The sequence below is a fragment of the Protopterus annectens genome, chromosome 2.part2 (genome assembly GCF_019279795.1).
Source record: "Protopterus annectens isolate FY-2018-M chromosome 2.part2, PAN1.0, whole genome shotgun sequence".
In the NCBI taxonomy this organism is placed as follows: domain Eukaryota; kingdom Metazoa; phylum Chordata; order Ceratodontiformes; family Protopteridae; genus Protopterus; species Protopterus annectens.
This window is the reverse complement of record NC_056730.1, coordinates 747,974,168-747,992,542: the sequence shown is the minus strand read 5'-3', so window position 1 is coordinate 747,992,542 and position 18,375 is coordinate 747,974,168. Positions and strand designations below refer to the sequence as shown.

The 18,375-nt window shown below is 39.0% G+C and overlaps 1 protein-coding gene across 1 annotated transcript in view; it reads right to left on the bottom strand.

Annotated features, from left to right (window-relative positions):
* The window catches only part of FAM172A (family with sequence similarity 172 member A), a 2,873,056-nt gene that overhangs the window by 2,543,888 nt on the left and 310,793 nt on the right, over positions 1-18,375 (bottom strand). The window lies entirely within an intron of this gene.

Below are 18,375 nucleotides of genomic sequence, written 5' to 3'. Positions count from 1 at the left end.
CCACATCTTCCTCAGCTAACTCCTGGAAGAAAGAGATGAAACAAGGTACGCTGACCTGGAAATACGCCTTTCCAAAAAAGAGAGGGAACCCTGGAAGGTACTGGTCCAAATTTGGAGAGTATCTAGTCCTAGGTGGAACCTTTGGATCTCTCGATTTCTTGGTCAGATACAAAGGAGAGTGGCTCTGAACAAGTTTAAGATCTGGTCTAGGCTTTTTCTTCAGCAGCTGCAAAGATGGCATTGAGGAAGTAGAGGGTCTCAGAGACTTAAGTCAGAGACTCCTTAGTTTTTGTTTTGGGGGACTGAGCCCCAGAAATAGCTTCAATAAAGGTAGACGGAAGCAAACCCTTTAATATTAATTTATTCTTCCTGTCAGCCACCGCTCTTGGATTGAAGTACTTACAAATTAAACAATCCCCTAAGAGATGTTGTGGGCCAAAGAAGTAAACACATAAGACACGGGCATCTGAAAGGAGCAGTTTCTGCCCACACTTTCAACACTTTTTGAATCTGGAGGGTCCTTTTTCAGACATACCAGCAACAAAAGAAAAGATAAAGAAAGAAAAGTGAAATCCTATTTTTTTTTTTTTTTAAGGAGAATAAAGGGATTTTTTTAAAAGGAAAATAAAGGGAATAAAGTGAGTACCAGCAGTGGTATTAGACACTACACTGGCATGTAACAATAAAAGAAAAAAAAAAACAAGGAGAGAATTACCAACCATGGTATGAAAATATTACACTAACTGTAAGAGGGTAAGGGAGTGATATAATAATTAGATTTACAATAGAAAATGAGAACTGTTGATAAAGAAAGACACTTAAATGAGAAAACTCAAGAGCTAAATCTGACCATGTCTTTTCACACAAAGCAGCAAATGAGATTTGGGGTATGTTAGGGGTTGGTGTATTATGGATAAGGGAGGAGCTTTTTGGTGGCCACAAGCTTTAGTAATGGCCAAATCAGATCTGAAGATTGAATCCAAACCCAACAGTTGAGGACAGAATGAAAACTGACAACATCAGATCCAACTTTAGGCTCTGCAAAGATTTTGGTTGGAATAGTCCAAAACCAGATAGTGATGCAGGCGAACGGATCCTTCAGCAACAAAATGAAAGTACAAAATGTAAAAAGAGAAGGCTCCAGACCACGGCACATAAAATCTTAACATTTTTAATGGACAGAGTAGAAGGTGAGCTCATTCGCAGCTGTAAGCTGCTTCATCAGACAATCATCACAGATAACCATCAACTATTTAAATCAACATCAACCAATGGAAAAATAAATGCAATTAAACTTGAAAAAGGTTTTTTAAAGTACTAAATCATCCTTATATCATATCATATTCCATTAAATGAATACATTGCATAAGATAACCATGGTTAATATAAATATAAAACATATAAAATACAAATACAAATAAAAAGTGTAGATATCTACCATATTAAAACATAACATTTTGTGTGGATTACCTTGGAAGTGGTCTATTCAACAATATGGGCTTAATGGATATTTTCTCATTAAGTCCCTTGCCCATATTAGCATGCATTCTATTAATCCAGTCCAACTCTTTTGTTTCAACCTTATTCCTCATGTCACCCCCTCTATATCCCGGGGATATAGTTTCAATAACCATAAATATGAAAATATGTTCTTTACCTTTCTCTAAAACATGTTTTGCTAATGCATTTATTTCAACTTGCCTAGAAATATCATATAGGTGCTCTCTTACATGATCTCTCAACCTACATGTAGTCATACCCACATAGAAAGAATGGTATACTACACAGTATGCCAAATATACCAGATCAGTGGCATTACAATCAGCTATTAATCTGAAATAGAGTGTCTTTTTAGTATCTAGATATAAAAATTTTCCAGTGGTATCTAAGCACTTACAATAATTGCATTTTTTACATGGGAAAGTTCCATATTCATGTTGGACTGCATCTGTCTTATTCATCTGCACATATTTTGCACCTCACAAAATTCTTTTCAGGGATTTTTTATTAAGATAGATGCAGACAGGATAAAGCATTGTACTGGTACTATAAGAAACAATGTATTTGACTGTTTGCAGTCTAGAATTATAGACTTAGATCTTTATAACTATTTTATAGTAGATGAACCTGTCATACCTATAATCCAAGGACAGCCCAAGATACATAAACATTCATGATACCCCCCAATGAGACTCACAGTCGCAGGACAACGAAGTACAGAACCCTTATCGATATTTGTAGAGCAACATCTTAAACCCTTATTGGCAAAGAATAAATATGTACTAAGGGGCACAAAACATTTTTTGAATGATTTGTATGAGCATGTTAAACATGCACCACCTACTAAACAATGTTTGATGGTAAATCTAGATGTCCAGTCCCTTTTCACAGTCTTTCCTAATGACATAGGGATTATGTTTATGAAACAGTACTTGATGGAAGATGGCACATATACCATTAAAGTTATAAACCTATTGTGTCTATTAGTAGAGCTGATACTAGAGAATAACATATTCTTATTTGAACAACAACTTTATAAGCAAATTGATGGCGTAGCTATGGGCACCTCGTGCCAATAGTTACACCAACATTACTATGGCTGTGTGGGAGAATCAGCATATTTTGAAGGAATATATGAGTAATATTGTTTTCTTTCGGAGATTTGAGGACAACCTCTTTCTCTTGTGGGAAGGAGGCGCCAGAGGACTTACTACATTCCTGAGTTTTATCAATAGTAGTACTCATTTTCTTAAATTCACTGCTCATAGCTCTAATACAGCTATAAATTTTTTAGATGTCAATATACATAGGACACCTGAAGGTAATTTTGAAACAGAAATTTTGAGAAAGGAGTGCTACAGGAATACATTTGTTCAACGGAACAGCATGCACCCACATGTATTTAAAAATGTAATGAGAGGACAGGCCCTTAAGACAGCAAGACTTACAGCTAATGATGACAAGTTTAAAAATGAGTTGTCCAGTTTAGGAAACAATTTCATAGAGAGGGAATATGCCCAAAAGGAAGTAGAAAAAGTAATAACAGAAACACTAAGAGCAAAGGAGGGGAAGGGACAACCCTACTTCTCCAGCTCTATGAATAATGAACAAAGTGCACAGTCAATACATAATGTTATGAGAGTGCCAGTTACTTAAGCTAGTAACATTAAGTTACTTTTAGATGTCTATGAAAGAAATTGGAATATACTGTATGCAGACGAACATGTAAAAGGGGTAGTGGGGGATGTTCCCCAATATGCATACAAAAATAAAAAATCCCTGAAGAGAATTTTGTGTGGTCCAAAATATGTGCAGATGAATAAGACAGATGCAGTCCAACATGAATATGGAACCTTCCCATGTAAAAAATGCAATTATTGTAAATGCTTAGATACCACTGGAAAGAAATTAGATCCAGATAGTAAAAACACACTCTTTCAGATTAATAGCCGATTGTAATACCACTGATCTGGTATATTTGGCATACTGTGCAGTATGCCATTCTTTCTATTCTATGTGGGTATGACTACACGTAGGTTGAAAGATTGTGTAAGAGAGCACCTATATGATATTTCTAGACAAGCTGAAATAAATGCATTAGCAAAACATGTTTTAGAGGAAGGTAAAGAACATATTTTCAAATTTATGGTTATTGAAACTATAACCCCGGGATATAGAGGGGGGTGACATGAAGAATAAGGTTGAAATAAAAGAGTGGACTGGATTAGTAGAATGCATGCTAATATGGGCAAGGGACTTGAGAAAACATCCATTAAGCCCATATTGTTGAACAGACCACTTCCAAGGTAATCCACACAAAATATTATGTTTTAATATGGTAGATATCTGCACTTTTTATTTGTATTTTATATGTATTCTATTTATATTAACCATGGTTATCTTATGCAATATATTCATTTAATGGAATATGATATGATATAAGGGTGATTTAGCGCTTTAAAAAAACTTTTGCAAGTTTAATTGCATTGATTTTTCCATTGGTTGATGTTGATTTAAATAGCTGATGGTTATCTGTGATGATTGTCTGATGAAGCAGCGAAAGTGCTCACCTTCTACTGTCCATTAAAGATTTTAAGATTTTATGTGCCGTGGTCTGGAGCTTTCTCTTTTTACTTTTTGTACTTTCATTTTGGTTGGAATATCTACCTAGGGTTTCAAATATCAAATATTTGTCTTTCTGCTTGAAAATGGATGGTGTCAACACACGACCTATAGCCTGTGGTTCTGATGCTGCCCCCCTGCATTGGTGCTGGCTTCTCTACTTTTAAAGCTGGGTCAGCCAACATGACAGATTCACTTTGGACACTTTTGTTACTGGAGAGTCTTTAAAGCTGTTTTATCCATCAGAAAAACAGAAAGACATTTTAATATACACATTTCCTGTATTTGTGTCTTTTTTAATTGGATGCGTTTCCTTTCTCTTTATTTCCCTTCCATGACTGATGAGCCAGAATGTGAAAGCCTATTATGTGATATGTTTTTATGTGCATTTTCAGGCTTATATTATTTTCTCTTAGCTAATAAAAGATAGTGTAAAGCTTTACATCATTTACATATTACAGCTTTACTGAACTGCCTGCAATAATCAGTTACTGAAAATGTGATCTGCCCTTTGACAAAACAGGCGTTTAGGGCAATCTGCCTTTCGCAAGCACACATGACAGATTTCTATGAAGAGGCCACTACCACACAATGAAAATCTGTAGACATACTCTCACTATGTAGACAAAGGATAACATTAATTAACAACAGATAGGAAAGGCCTAAAAATAATGACCTTGCAATGCTAAAGAAAATATTTGAGCAAGTAACAGTTTTGAAATAGTGAGAAAAACAATCCAAACATAAACTGATGTTGCTTATGAAGCAACCATGCCTCCATGAATGCTATTGTTAACACTAATACTAACATGAGATTTGTGCTTGCCTGCACCAAAAGAGAGATAGCTCACTGCTGGGTAACCCAACTTTTTTAAGTTAGTACTGCAGTGATTCTCTTTAAAGTAAGATTACAAGTGACAGTGAGCCTGAGTGGCTGGAGGTACTGTAAAAATAATTTTGCCATGGAAGTTAATACATAGCGAAAGCTGCTTCTGACTAAAGTTGCTTCAGAGTGGTGGAAAGCAGAGCACTATATTAAGTTGAAATTGTTGCAGTTTCTGCAGGTTTTGTATCAGATAAAGTGCAGTATATTGTGTGTTTAGGAATAGTTGTCATGCGCAATCCTCTGCTATAAATGCAAGCTTCAATGTTAGTACAGTTCCATCTGGTCTTGCACTGCCAAGAATGCACTACATTTCTTGTTCAAAGATAGTTGTCATGCACAGTCCCTACTACGTCTCAGAACTGCAGCTTAAGTAGATGGAACCAAATCAGGAGGACCATGCTCAGAAGGCAGCCATGGGTAAGAGCTGGCTGCAGCAGAGATAAGCCACAAACTAAGATTTTCCATTTCAGGGAAAGGTAGTAAGGACATGAAACTAAAACAAAGATCAGAAATGAAAAGAAAATTCTGCAACTACTGGGAGTGAATCACTGACTATAGACCTCAAATATGGAAAAGAGCCATGGGAACTCTGAACACTATTGCTGACAAGCTCCATAAGGCTTAAAATAAACTAAGCCTGAACCCATCTCTGTGAGGCAACCCTAAAGTCTGTAATCTTTTCTCTCATCTAACTCTCTAAAGAAAGAAACTGTGGCTATATACTGTGTTCAGAACCACCCATATAACAGGCATGTACTACACCACATGTAAGCAGGATGCCAAACACAGCCAAGAACAAACCCAGAACACTTTCACCACCACAAAACCCAGAGTAGGGCTACTATAACCAATTATCCAAGCAGGAAAACACCAGACAGCTGTAATGCTGAAGGACTATGTTACCACTGTTGACACCTCAATACGGACACTGATAAAGTGAGGTCCAGTCAGAAGCAGCCTAGGATGAAAGTGCTGAACACCTTGAGACAAGGCAAAGAAAACACCTCTATTACTCCAAAATGCTGATGCGTTAAAATGCATCCATTCTGTTTACAGAAAGATCCCCATATGAGCAACATTAGCAGGGCATAAATGTGACCTTTCCAAACTTTACACAATGTTGTCAAGGATGAAACAGCTTAAGGCCAAAATAAGAAATAAGCCCATCTCCCCCAACTCCATGAGGACCAGGAACAAAAACGAGTGCAAATTTCCCTCCCTACTGCCCCAATAGAATGGTTTCAACTTGTCTATTGGCATTCAGTGAAAGAGATTGTATTAGCATCTCTTCCAACACGAAATAGTGTGGCAGAGAAAAATGTAGCTAGGGCTGCATAAATAATTTCAGAATACAGGTGATTTCTGTACCATCCAGAGCACATCTTTTACTGCTAATGACTGAACAGGTTTAACTGACCCCCCACAAAGTACAGTTAAGTGAGAACTCACCAAAACTGTATATGTTAGGAGTGGGGTCACCACTGCAGTAACAATCATAAAATATGGGAATCCATCATAGGCCGACAACCATCTCACCAGCCTACCTTCCAGAGCTCTTTGTGTATCAGGCTGCAGACCAACATCAGTTATGTGTGCAGATGTATTCTGGTGACCCAGGAGAAAGCTGCATTAGCCTGCTCCATCTCCTGTTCTTTTATGCCTGCAAACCTCACTGAGGTTATGTCTCGTGAATGGAAGAAATTACTTTTTACAAACCTTAGGATGGCAAGTTCCTTTCTGATCCCAAGGAAAATGAGGGGCAATCCTTCAGTGTAGCCACAGGTGGACTGCTCTCCTTAGGAAATGCTTAACTAATACTTATCCTGTTAAGATTCAACGTAGTGAAAGTTAAGTAGACTTGCTTGCAGGGGGGAGGGCAAGATCTCTGAAATGAGAAGGCCCTCTTTTAGGTACCCCAATACAAATCCAAGGCATATGTCAGATAGACTTTGCATGCTTCAGCAGAAGAATGTTCACCCTTCACTCCACCATTTTACAGCCTTCTGACACTCCATCTTTAGAGAAACAGTTGTTTAATTGGACAAAAGTTACAGTTTCCTAAGTGAAAGCACCAGAATCAGAATGACTGCTGATACTGATGTCTTTAAAATGAGATAAGAGAAATGACAGGAGTTTTTATGTGCACTGCAACAATGGATGGATGTAAGCAGGCTGAAAGTTCCAACTACAAGCAGGCAAAGTAGGCATTTGGAGGAGGCAAGTAGAAGTGGTATGTTTGCCAAAGGCAAAATTTAATAAAACTATGCTATACTAGAAACAAAACAATGTCACAAAGACACAAGCCCTGGGTAAAAGTATTACAACCACAGATATATGAAGCAGTAGAGGCAAGGTCTTTGATAACTGACAGCCAAGGGATTATTTATGATCTAGTAATGCCAACTTAAGCTAGCCTGCATTGGTAAAACGTTTTACTTTATAAAGAAAATAATGGGTGTGACCGAGGAAGGTGACCCACCCTAGGGAAGGGGGGGCCCAGGGGGGGGTTGCCTATGTGATTAGAAAATCCGCCCCCTGAAAGACTGTGTTATGTCTAATTTGTGCCACATAGTATAGGAAAGAACTTTGAAGGATTTGGAGCTCGGTCTGATAACCATGTTTTCATGTTAAAAAACTTTTTAATTTTCAACAATGTACCTCACTAGGCACTCATCTGCCATATTAATAAAGGACTGAACCTCTACTGAATGTCTTCAGAGTGTGATTTTTTTAAAAACACGGATTCTTCAATCCCAAAATGCATGTTTTTTGCTCCTTTTCAACAAGACCCAGAAAAAACAGACTGTGGACATGGCACTGATGTATCCCACAGGCGAACAACGTGGATAAGGCATAACTCATTCATATTTCCAAACCTAGTTCTGGACCTGGAACATAATTGACTGCTACACACCCAGCAGGTAAAAGAAGGAGTTTTTTTGCAAGTTTTTCCCCCTGACTAAGGCATTAGTCAGGGACGCTGTCAATCATGTTCTTGTGAACTTTTACAATTTTTTTTTTTTTTTTTTTTATGATACAGTACTTGTTCTTGTTTTGGTAGTTAACTTTGGCAAAAAGGAAGGACTGGTTCACTATCTTTGGTAGAAAGAAAGAACTGGTTTGAAGAAAAACTCTGTCCTTATGAAAAATAATATATGGAGGCTTACATGAAAGGAACTGGAGTTCTGATACTGTCCAAGCAGAAGTAGCTGCCACTAAGAATAACATTTTCCATGTTAGGAACTGATCATCTACCTTGGCTGCAGATTCAAATGGTGGCTTAGTCAGTTCTTGAAGTGAAACAGTATTATCCCAAGGAGGGGTAGGATCTCTAAGAAGAGATCTGAGAAAAAAGGTACCAGTCAAAAAGGCCTTAGATAGTCCGAGAGACGCAATTGGGGGCTGATTCTCTCCAATATAGAAACTAAAATAGCTGGCAAATGGACTTTGATAGTACAAGTAGCTGTGACCGTTCTAAAAAAGATAGACTAGAAAGTCTAATCCTGCTGTAAGGGGCACCAAGAACGGATCTAAGTTCCTTTGAGTAGCACAAATAGGGAATCTTTTCCATTTGCTTTGGTAATTTTTTCTCAAAGACAATCTCCGGAATGGAATAAGAAACTGGGTCACTTGGGAAAAATGTCTGGATTGACTAGCCATCATTGGAAGCAATTTTTTTAGGGCCTGAATGCCCAGAAGAGGCAGGCAGGATGGGTGGGAAATTAGATCTGGGCTGGGACCCCGCATTGACAATGTTTCAGATGAGGCCAGAGACACTGTTACCAAACTTGTACAGGCCAAGAGGAGACAATGAAAATCACAGTGACCTTCTTCTCTGAATACATTTTGTGATGAGAAGAGTTGGGGGAAGGCATAAAGGAAACAGGAGGGCCAGATGTGGATAAGAATGTCCCTGGGCAACTCCCCCTCCAGGGGGATCAGGGAGAAGAACCTACTGCATTTGGTGTTGTGGGTAGAAACAAAAAGACTGCAGCATGGATGACCCCATTGGTGGAAGATCTGTTCTGCCACCTTTTGAGTGAAGGCCCACTCGAGAGGCAAGATGATGGATCTGTTTAAACAGTCCACTAGTTCATTGGACCTCCCCGAAACATGTGTTGCTAGAAGAAAGCAATTGGAAGATATTATCCATTGACAAACCCTCATGGCTTCTCAGCATAACAGATAAAAGTGGGCTCCGCCTTGCTTACTGATGTACCAGACTACCAAGTGCCAACATGTTGTCGGCCTGGAGAGACATCTGACCTTGACGAAGGGAGTCCTGGAAAACCTGCAATGCTAGGAGAACTATCCTCATGTCTAGAATTTTGATATGGAGATTGGACTTGGAGAGGGAACATGTGCCTTGGACTTTCTTACCCCTGTAGTACTCCCACCCCCACCCTGTCTAGGAAGCATCCATGGTCACAGTGTCCCTGGGCTGGGGAAAAATCAAATGGGCAACCTTACAGTACCGTAGGGGATTCAAGCCACCAGCAGATGTGAGTCCTGCAAATGTTCATCAGAAATATTTGGAAAGACACAGGTTGGCACCTGATGGACCACTCCACTTCCAGGGTTTACTGAAGTACTCATATGGCATCTGGAGTGAGGGGACCAAAACGATGGACAAAGCCATTGAACCCAGAAGATGAAGAATCATTCTTGCCATTGGTTTCTGAGATGAAAGAATGACTGGAGCATGACTATAAAGTGCAGGCAACCTGCTCTCTGAAAGGATCGCTGTTTGCTGAACTGTGTCCAAATGTGCTCCTATGAAGTCTAGTACTTGTACAAGATGGAATTTAGACTTGTCCTGGTTTACTGAGATGTCAAATATTGAACAAACTTGGAGCAAGGAGTCTCTTGCTTGGATAACTAGATTCCTGGAAGGGGTGGAAATGAGCCAGTCATCCGAATACGGGAACAAGTGGAACACTTGCAGCCTGAGGAATGCAGCTACCTCTACCATTCATCTGGAGAACACTTGGGAAACTTTGGTGAGGCCAAAGGACAGGGCTCTGAAATGGAAGTGACCGGATCCCAGCCAGAAGTAAAGAAATTTTTTGGATCCCCTGTCCATCTTGATATCATAATACACCACATCCTGTAGGTATATGGAACACATCCAATCACTCACTCTCAATAGTGGGAGAATGGACTGAACTGTGATCATCCCGAACTTCTGACTGCTTGGCATGTTGGTTGAGGTGATTGAGGTCCATAATTGGCCTGAGGTTCCTGGTCTTTTTGGCACTAAAATGAATCAGAGTAAGTTATGGGCACTAACTGATGTAATGGGACCTCTTGGATTACTCACTTCTTTAGCAGTTTTTGTAATTCTTTGAATGCTGGCAATCTTTGAGATGGTGGAATGTTTGGCAACTTCTTTGAGTTTGAGGAAGGGACAAAAAGGGATGCAATAGCCTCTGGTTATTATCCTCTGCACTCGCTTGTTGTTTGTACATCCAGGCTTTGAGGTACTGGGATAGGCACCACCAACTGCACCCACAGAACAATGGTCAGACAATCCTTCCAGAGTGCCGGTAAAGCCTCTTAGTGAAGGGACCTCTGAAACCTTGGTTTTGTGGTCCAACTCTGTGCCTCGTGGGCGACATCCATTATTAGACCCCCCCTCCTGCCTCAGGAAGGTCTGTCTCCATAAGTTTTAGGAGATAACCTTGGGATTTCCAGAGCCATAGTTTCTTACCCCCCTTTCTGGTTCCTAGAGATTGACCTCTGAGAGGTACAGAACTGTTTTCCAACTGCAGAAAAGGTCTTTCCAGCTTGCTAATTTTTGCTCACGATTTCTTTCACTTTAGGCCCAAAGAGTATTGAGCCATCTAACAGGGAATTAATAAAGGACATCCTGAAGTGTTCCTCAAAGTAACAGAGGCACAAACAGGCATGTCTACTAATGGTAATGTCCATGCCTGCAGCTCTCAAAGCACATTCAGTAGCATTAGAAACAAGATTCATTGAGACTGGATAGTGACTGTAGGGTGGCTAACTGAAAGTCCAAGGTTTTCCTGTCTTCTACAGATATAGAACCAGAGAGGGACTTGGAGATTTCCTTGGTCAAATCCCTCTGAAATCTTCTGATCTGTACCATGTAATTCAGCACCCTCACAGTGAAGGTAGCTGAAGCATAAATCCACTTGCCAAATTTGTTCAGCACCCTTAACTCCCTGTTGGGGGGGGGGGTGGACAGAAGAGCTCTCCTTTGAAAGCTTTTACTTGTTGGCCACCACCACTACAGTGGAATTCACGTCTTGCCCCCTTGCTCTAATGTTGGCAATCTTTTGGGGAGCCCAAGTACTTGTCTGATTTACAGAAATTAGTTCAGCCATGTCCAGCCCCTTCCAAGCCCACTTAGAGATGAGCTCCACTACCTCATCAGGAGGGGAACTACCCAAGATGTAGCTTAGCTGGGACCTGTAAGCTTGTTCCCCTAGATGCAACGCCAAAGGTCTGGCTCCAGGATCCTTCTCACTCCATTGATATTGGAGCCATATGGGTCAAGATGAAGCTGGAGTAGAAGTTAGCCAGATCTTCGGTTGTGGTGTGGACAAGTTCTGGGATGTGCTCGGATTCATAACTCCTGAGTCTGACAAATGGACCCAGGTAGGAGCTACTACAGGATGAGGGGAAGATACATAACTCTTGGGTACAGATGAAGCTGGAAGGACCTCCAGCTGAATCTGGGTCCATAACAATTTCATCATGAAGTTCATATCTACTTCAGAAAGGCTCCTGGTTTATCAAAATGACTGCAGGGTGGAAGCAGTGGAAAGAGGGTCTCAATGACCAATGGCAAACCCTCTCCTGAAGAAAGGGTGATCGGAAATGAGGAGAAACTGGTTTCAGTGAAAAATGTGGCTCTGGGAGAGGAGTCTTGGATCCATTCAGAATTGACTCAAAGAAAAGTGCCAGATCCAAAGATATGGGAAGATCTAGGAGCCGGAGCTGAGGAAACAAGAGAGGATGAAAACAAATCTGGAGAATGCTTTCTCAATTCCTTAGTCTTCTCCTTATACCCAGTGACTTTTTCCCCATTAGATCTGCCCACAGAATTTTTAGTAGAAGGGTAAGATCCAGTATCAGCATGCTAAGATTTGGACAATTCTCCCACAGGGGCAAGGAGAAGTCCCTTAAGAATAAGTTTATTTTTCCTCTCCACTACTACCCAGCTAGCACAGGCTGTATATATGGAACACTATTCATCCAAGTGTGCAGCCCTGAGGCAGTATACACATTTTGAGTGTGTGTTCAAAGTGAGGATCTTGTGGCCACAGGCCATACATTTTTTTAAAACCCAAAGGCTTCTCAGCCATAAGTGAGAATCTCACTAAAAAGGGAGAAACAGACAATAAGACAGTACCACTATCCAAAAGCAGACTAGAATATAAAGTTTCTTTTTTTTTTATTAAGTTAGACAGGAAAGATGGTGCTGAGGTGCAAAGAAGTATGAGGGGAAATAAAAATCCTTATAAACACCTATATAAAACAACTATAACAGGGGAGATAGGGTATTTAAATATTCATAACTGAGTGATCAAAGAAAGTGATAGAGGAAAAAGTCAACAATGAAAAATTCTCTAACAAGATTTTACCCACGCCTGAACAAGGAGATCTGCATCTGTCTCTAACAAGCAGTAAACAAGATCTGGAGTAATGCTGGGTTTTGCGGGGGGGGGGGGGTTATGGATAAGGGGAGAAGCCTGTGCTAAGGTCCAAAGTCTTCAGTTGCCAAAGACAAATCCGAGATTGGATCCGAAGACCCATTCATTAAGTAGTAGATGGAAGAGAAAAATCAGATTCCCGTGGTACACAATGACAGTCTCAACAAAATAAGTTTCCTAGCATAAGTAACATTAGTTTCACAGAAAGAAAGACTTGTTTTCATCAGAAACATTCAGCAAAAATTCCAAGAAAGATCCAGCTAAGCTAGAATCTTCACTGTGCAAAACTTTAAACCTTCTGCAGTGAAGGGCCATGGGATATAGGCAAGTGACCTCTTGAGCGCATACCAGTGTTTCAGCTACATGGCTTTCGATTACCCATGACTTTTTACTTATTATTTATCAAATCTTTATTAATACATTCAGGCCAATAAAGCCAAACCTTACTAGCTGTAGACAAGCATGTTTTGGGTTTTATTTGGCCTTGCCAGAACAGGACAAGTTGATTCCTTGACTATACTTTAAAAACACAGAGCTTAAAATTAAGCCTGGTGTCAATAAATATTACGATGCCTGCAAAAATATTCCAAACATCCAAACCTCATGAAAATAAAAATAACAGAAGGCTTTCTTTAAAAAGGGGCTTATCTGCCTAGCCTTGAGGGACCACTAGCCAACTGTCAGCTCCACAAAGCCTAAAGAAGTAGCACACTTCTGCAGCAAGAAAGTTCTGAAGCTATTCCCACACCAACTGCTTTTTATATGGAGCTCTGCTACAGTGCATGGAAGGCACCCTTTAGCTTTGATAAGCTGGCTGCTTGGACATATCGTTAGCAGGATATAATCCTAACAGCTTAGGCTACTGCAACAGTGATCTAATATTGAGCATCAGTAAAAATGTAACTTTCTTTTACATCATGTCCCTCACTTTATTATGTACTTTGGCAGTAACTAGAGTTAAATGTCTACAGTCAGATAAATAATATTGATAACTACATTATTTTTCTTCTGGAGTATGTTAAATTTAAAAGGGAATGAGCTCAACTGGTGAACAGTGAAAAACCTACAATTCAGGTAACTCAAGAGTGTTCAAGCATCTCATGCAGCTGGCACTAGAAGATGGGTTTGTCTAATGGGAGGAGTAGCAGGTTATTGCTTTACCTCAGAGGAGGAAGAGCACAGACAAATGTGACTTGGGTGTGGGTTCTCGCTCCTCAAGCTGCCAGTAGATAACAGTTTTCATCTAGGGTGCATGAGAGCATGTACGCCCCAGGGAATACAAAGTGGCACCCATGATGATATGGACTGCACATTCCACCACCTAGGGAAGGGTTTAAGGCTTACAATACAAACTTCAGCTGTCCACATTGGTGAGGGCTTCCTTGTGGGCCCACAGACAAGTTGGGGAATCACCAGTGATTGTAGTGGGTATTAAAGAGCCATTTGGTGAACCTTAAGGCTACAGGGTAGGTTTGATGGTGGTATTGCACCTTTCGAGTGGGTCTTCAGGCTATCAATCAGGGCAGCTTGTAACATGAGGCTAGCAAGCTAGTTGGTGACAACAAGCTGCAAAGGAGGCTGATTGTTAAGCAACTTGCATGTCTGCCTTAAAGACAGGTCCTATCGTTGGCCCTCACCTCAGTTAGTGACCACACTGGCACTAACAGTGAATGGAATGAGGGTAACTCACCAGAGGAAAGGCTGACGGTTGGTAGGTGGGGAGGTAAAATAGCATTTTGAAAAGAAAATTAAAAGGGAGCATGGTAATATCACACAATACAAGTTCTAGATTATCAGTTATTTTGCAACTTCATTCAATGAAATATGCCCCAAACATCAAGTTCTTAACATCAGCAGCAAGTTATCTCCTCGTACATAAACACTACTACATTTAATATGCTGACAGGAAACATTCAGTCATCACTAATTCATTTTATGGCCAAAACGTAAAATCTATTTTTAATTTTTCCATCACTGAAGCCCTTTTACGATTGGGTAGATATAAAACAATCAAACAGCAGTTCCTGTTGGCAAGTTAAAATTGTTTTCTCGAACTGCAAACACTGTTTTTAAAACCAATGTTTCTCAATGAGTCTCAAGGCACCTACTTTAAGTTGTTTGCGTCTCCTTCTGTGCCAGTTATAATTATTATCTCAATCTGATGCAGAGATTTAGAGGAGACACATCTAGCTTTGTATTTAGAAATTCCTATATTTGCAACACACTAATAGAACTTAGTTTCACACAGTTCAAAATAAACTTGTCTTGGCATTACGGTACATAGTTAGAATGATTAATAATTAATTTTGAGTGACTGACAGTGGGCTGTTCCAAGATAACATTACTAGTTCAAACTTACTTAAATTGTGAATTGATTTAATTTGACAGAAACTAAAATGCTTTAATATCATACAGTTTTTAATCTTACTTTATGATCATTACAACTCCCAAGAAACTAAAGATTTTGAGTCTGTTTTTGTACTGATAAAATGCCCACTGCCAGAACAAAGTAACAACTTTTTAATCAAACATACATATTTACTTATTTTGCTCTACTTGTGTACCTTTGACTTTGGGCATCTCTGTATGCCTACTCTCAAAGGTTCCCAGACTACAGTGGCACCCAGTCTAACCCCTCACTAGGAAGTAGTTTCTCTTCAGGGAGAGCCTTATAAAAAAAGAGGCTACCACACACTTTTGAGTGGGATGGGGCCTGTTAATTAGCTGTCATACTGCAGCTCACAGTTTTTTTTCTTGTTTAGGCTCTACCTCCCTCGGAAGTGCTAAGCTTATGCCACCCAGGGAGGCATGCAATGGAACCAACACAGAAATTCACCCACCTACATGGAGATTTATTACTCTTTATCTGCTCTCTCTCCAGAGCAACTGCTCTGTTATCACTGCCCTTTACAACCACTGAAGCTTGCAAAATAGCCCTGCTCCCAGCAAGTCTCCAGACCCTCACACCCAGCAATGCTTTGTTATTCCTCTTCCATCCCTACCAGCACCAACAGGTTACAGAGTGACTATCAAACTCGATTACCTGAGTCATAGTCATGGGTTTACCCCCACTATGCAACAGACCTGGCAAATCAAAACATGCATTCAGTGACTACAACCATCACTGTCTACAGGAATATATGCACTTTTAAAATTCAATCATCAGGATCCATATTACACTACTAAATCTATCAAGAAAACCTCTACATTACATTTTTAAATTCAAAATGGTTAAGCTATTTTAAAAATGTTATCTCTTTTTAGAGTCAGAACCTTATCTGTTTTTAACTGTGACCTTTGATGTTGTTTAAATAACTCAAGAAAAGGCACCCGAGAAAGAATCAGCATTCACAACGTAAAATCAAATAAGACATGTTCTTTGATGCAGCTGCTCTAGTCTCTTACTTACATCAAAGCATTTGATTCTTCTTCACTCTGCGAGTCTGATGAACTGAAGATAAGTCGCTTTATAATCTTCAAAAGCTGCCCTACACTACTGCAGATTAATCCAACAAAATTTGGCTTCTTGGCTCAGTGGAAATCAGAACTAGTAAATACAGGAGATTTTAAATATACAATTCATATGCAAAGTACTGCATTTCAACAAACCTACAATACATATATTCTTAAATGGTTAACCAGACCACCACTGCTACATTTATTGTATCAGTAACAAGGAGCTATACAATCCTTATGCATATTTATAAATACTTTACTGAAAATAATCCTTATTCACTACTGGCAACTCAAGTGTGGCCTCCTATGAATTAGTGTATGCATCAACAACTATAGAATGTCAGCAATTAATATAGTTAAGATAAAACAGTCAAAAAAGTCTGCAGTTGATGCTAACAAATGCTGACATAATACATTTAAATATACAGAGCATAACATAATTCACTTAATCAGCAGCTACTCAGCTTTTGCAACTTTTAAGTAATTTAGCAAATTGTAAACATTATAAAATATAATGAATTCCACAAATGTTTAAGGTCAGAAGGTAAATGACAGCACTATAAAGGTGTTATTTCTAAGCAATAATGCTAAAAGCATTATGATATGGCTGATGTACCAAAAGATCCTCCCAAAATATTAAAAACGAATTTACAGCTACCTGTGGCTGCTTCGCAATGGGCTGCTATCCATTTCACTCTATCTAAAGGGCTTTGACTATGTAAGACAAAGTATTCAATGAATCACTCAGTAGTAGTTAAGTTAAACAAGCATAAAGGTCTGACAGAGAAAACACACCAGCACAAAAAAAATCAAAGACCCAGGCAAACTAGATTCACCACTGTATAACACATTACACCTGCTTTGAAGATGGCAAATGGGAAATAAGGACATACAAGTGTTTCAGTTCCATGAATTCTGAATACTCCCTGACATTTTTCAGTAAGTCTTTATTGATACATTCAGAACAATAATGCCAAGTTTCAATAGCTGCAGGCATGACATGTTTCATCCTTTTTTATAGGCTCATCACTACATAAGTGGACACATTGGTTTATTATCTGAAAACATCAAGGTGGCAGCAAAATTTCCCAAATAAAAAACATAAAAGCAAGGAAAATAGTCATGCAGAAAATCTACATAGGCACAAAAAAGACTTGAGCAAACCAGTATCTCCATTATGTAATACTTTAAATGTTTTTGAAGGAATTCCACTGAATGGCTTTATAGATAAGTACTACACTAGCAGCTGTTGTGAACCATTTTACGCCTAGCCAATTTCTCAAAGCTGAGAATCAAACCCTGTACTTTAAATCTGTGAGGTGAACACTTTAGCCATTATGTTAACTCCAAGCTGTTTATGAACATAGAAGTTTTTCAGCTCCTTGTCTTCTAAATGCTTTTTGATTTTTTACTTATTTATTTATATATTTATTTTGCAAGTCTTTATTGAATAAGGATTATTTGCAGTAAAGTGTTTGTATCATACACATAAGGATTATATAGCTCCTTGTTACTGATTCAATAAATATAGCAGTGGTGGTCTGGTTAACCATTTAAGAGCGTTTGTATTGTAGATTTGTTGAGTTGTACCATTAGCTTCAAACACAGCATGACATGTCTCACCCTTTTTCTGGGCTTATCTGTACAGCGTAAGTGGATAATTTGGACATTCTCTGAAAATATGTAGCTTATAAAATGTTTGATGTCTGTAACATTGGGTGGTGACTTAAAAATTTCCAAAATAAAAACCAAAACAAATAAAAAGTCAAAGAAAAACCATATATGCAAAAACAAATAAATAAAAAAATAAAACAAAAAGACCCAGGTAAACTAGAGTCTCCACTGTGTAATATCTTAAACATGCTCTGAAGGAGAATCATTCCAGGATAAGATGAACAGTACTTCTCATGACTTTAAAATGGTATCACTCAAAATCAGCGTCATTTTTAACACTAAAAACATGCTATTGCCAATCCACTGGGCAAAGTCTTAATATTCTGAAACCAAATTTTTCATCATAAGCTACCTGCAGTTGCTTAAAATCTATAGGGTTTGACTATACTTTATAGTACTTTAACTCTCAGAATCTCAATTTATATATTAACTTTCACCAAAAATCAGTAAAATGAAAACTCCCTCAAACCAGTGAAAGGCAAGGCCATTTATCACCCAGACTCCTAACTTTATGTTAACAACCCTGAGGTTATGGCACCTGAGGACAAGTTATAC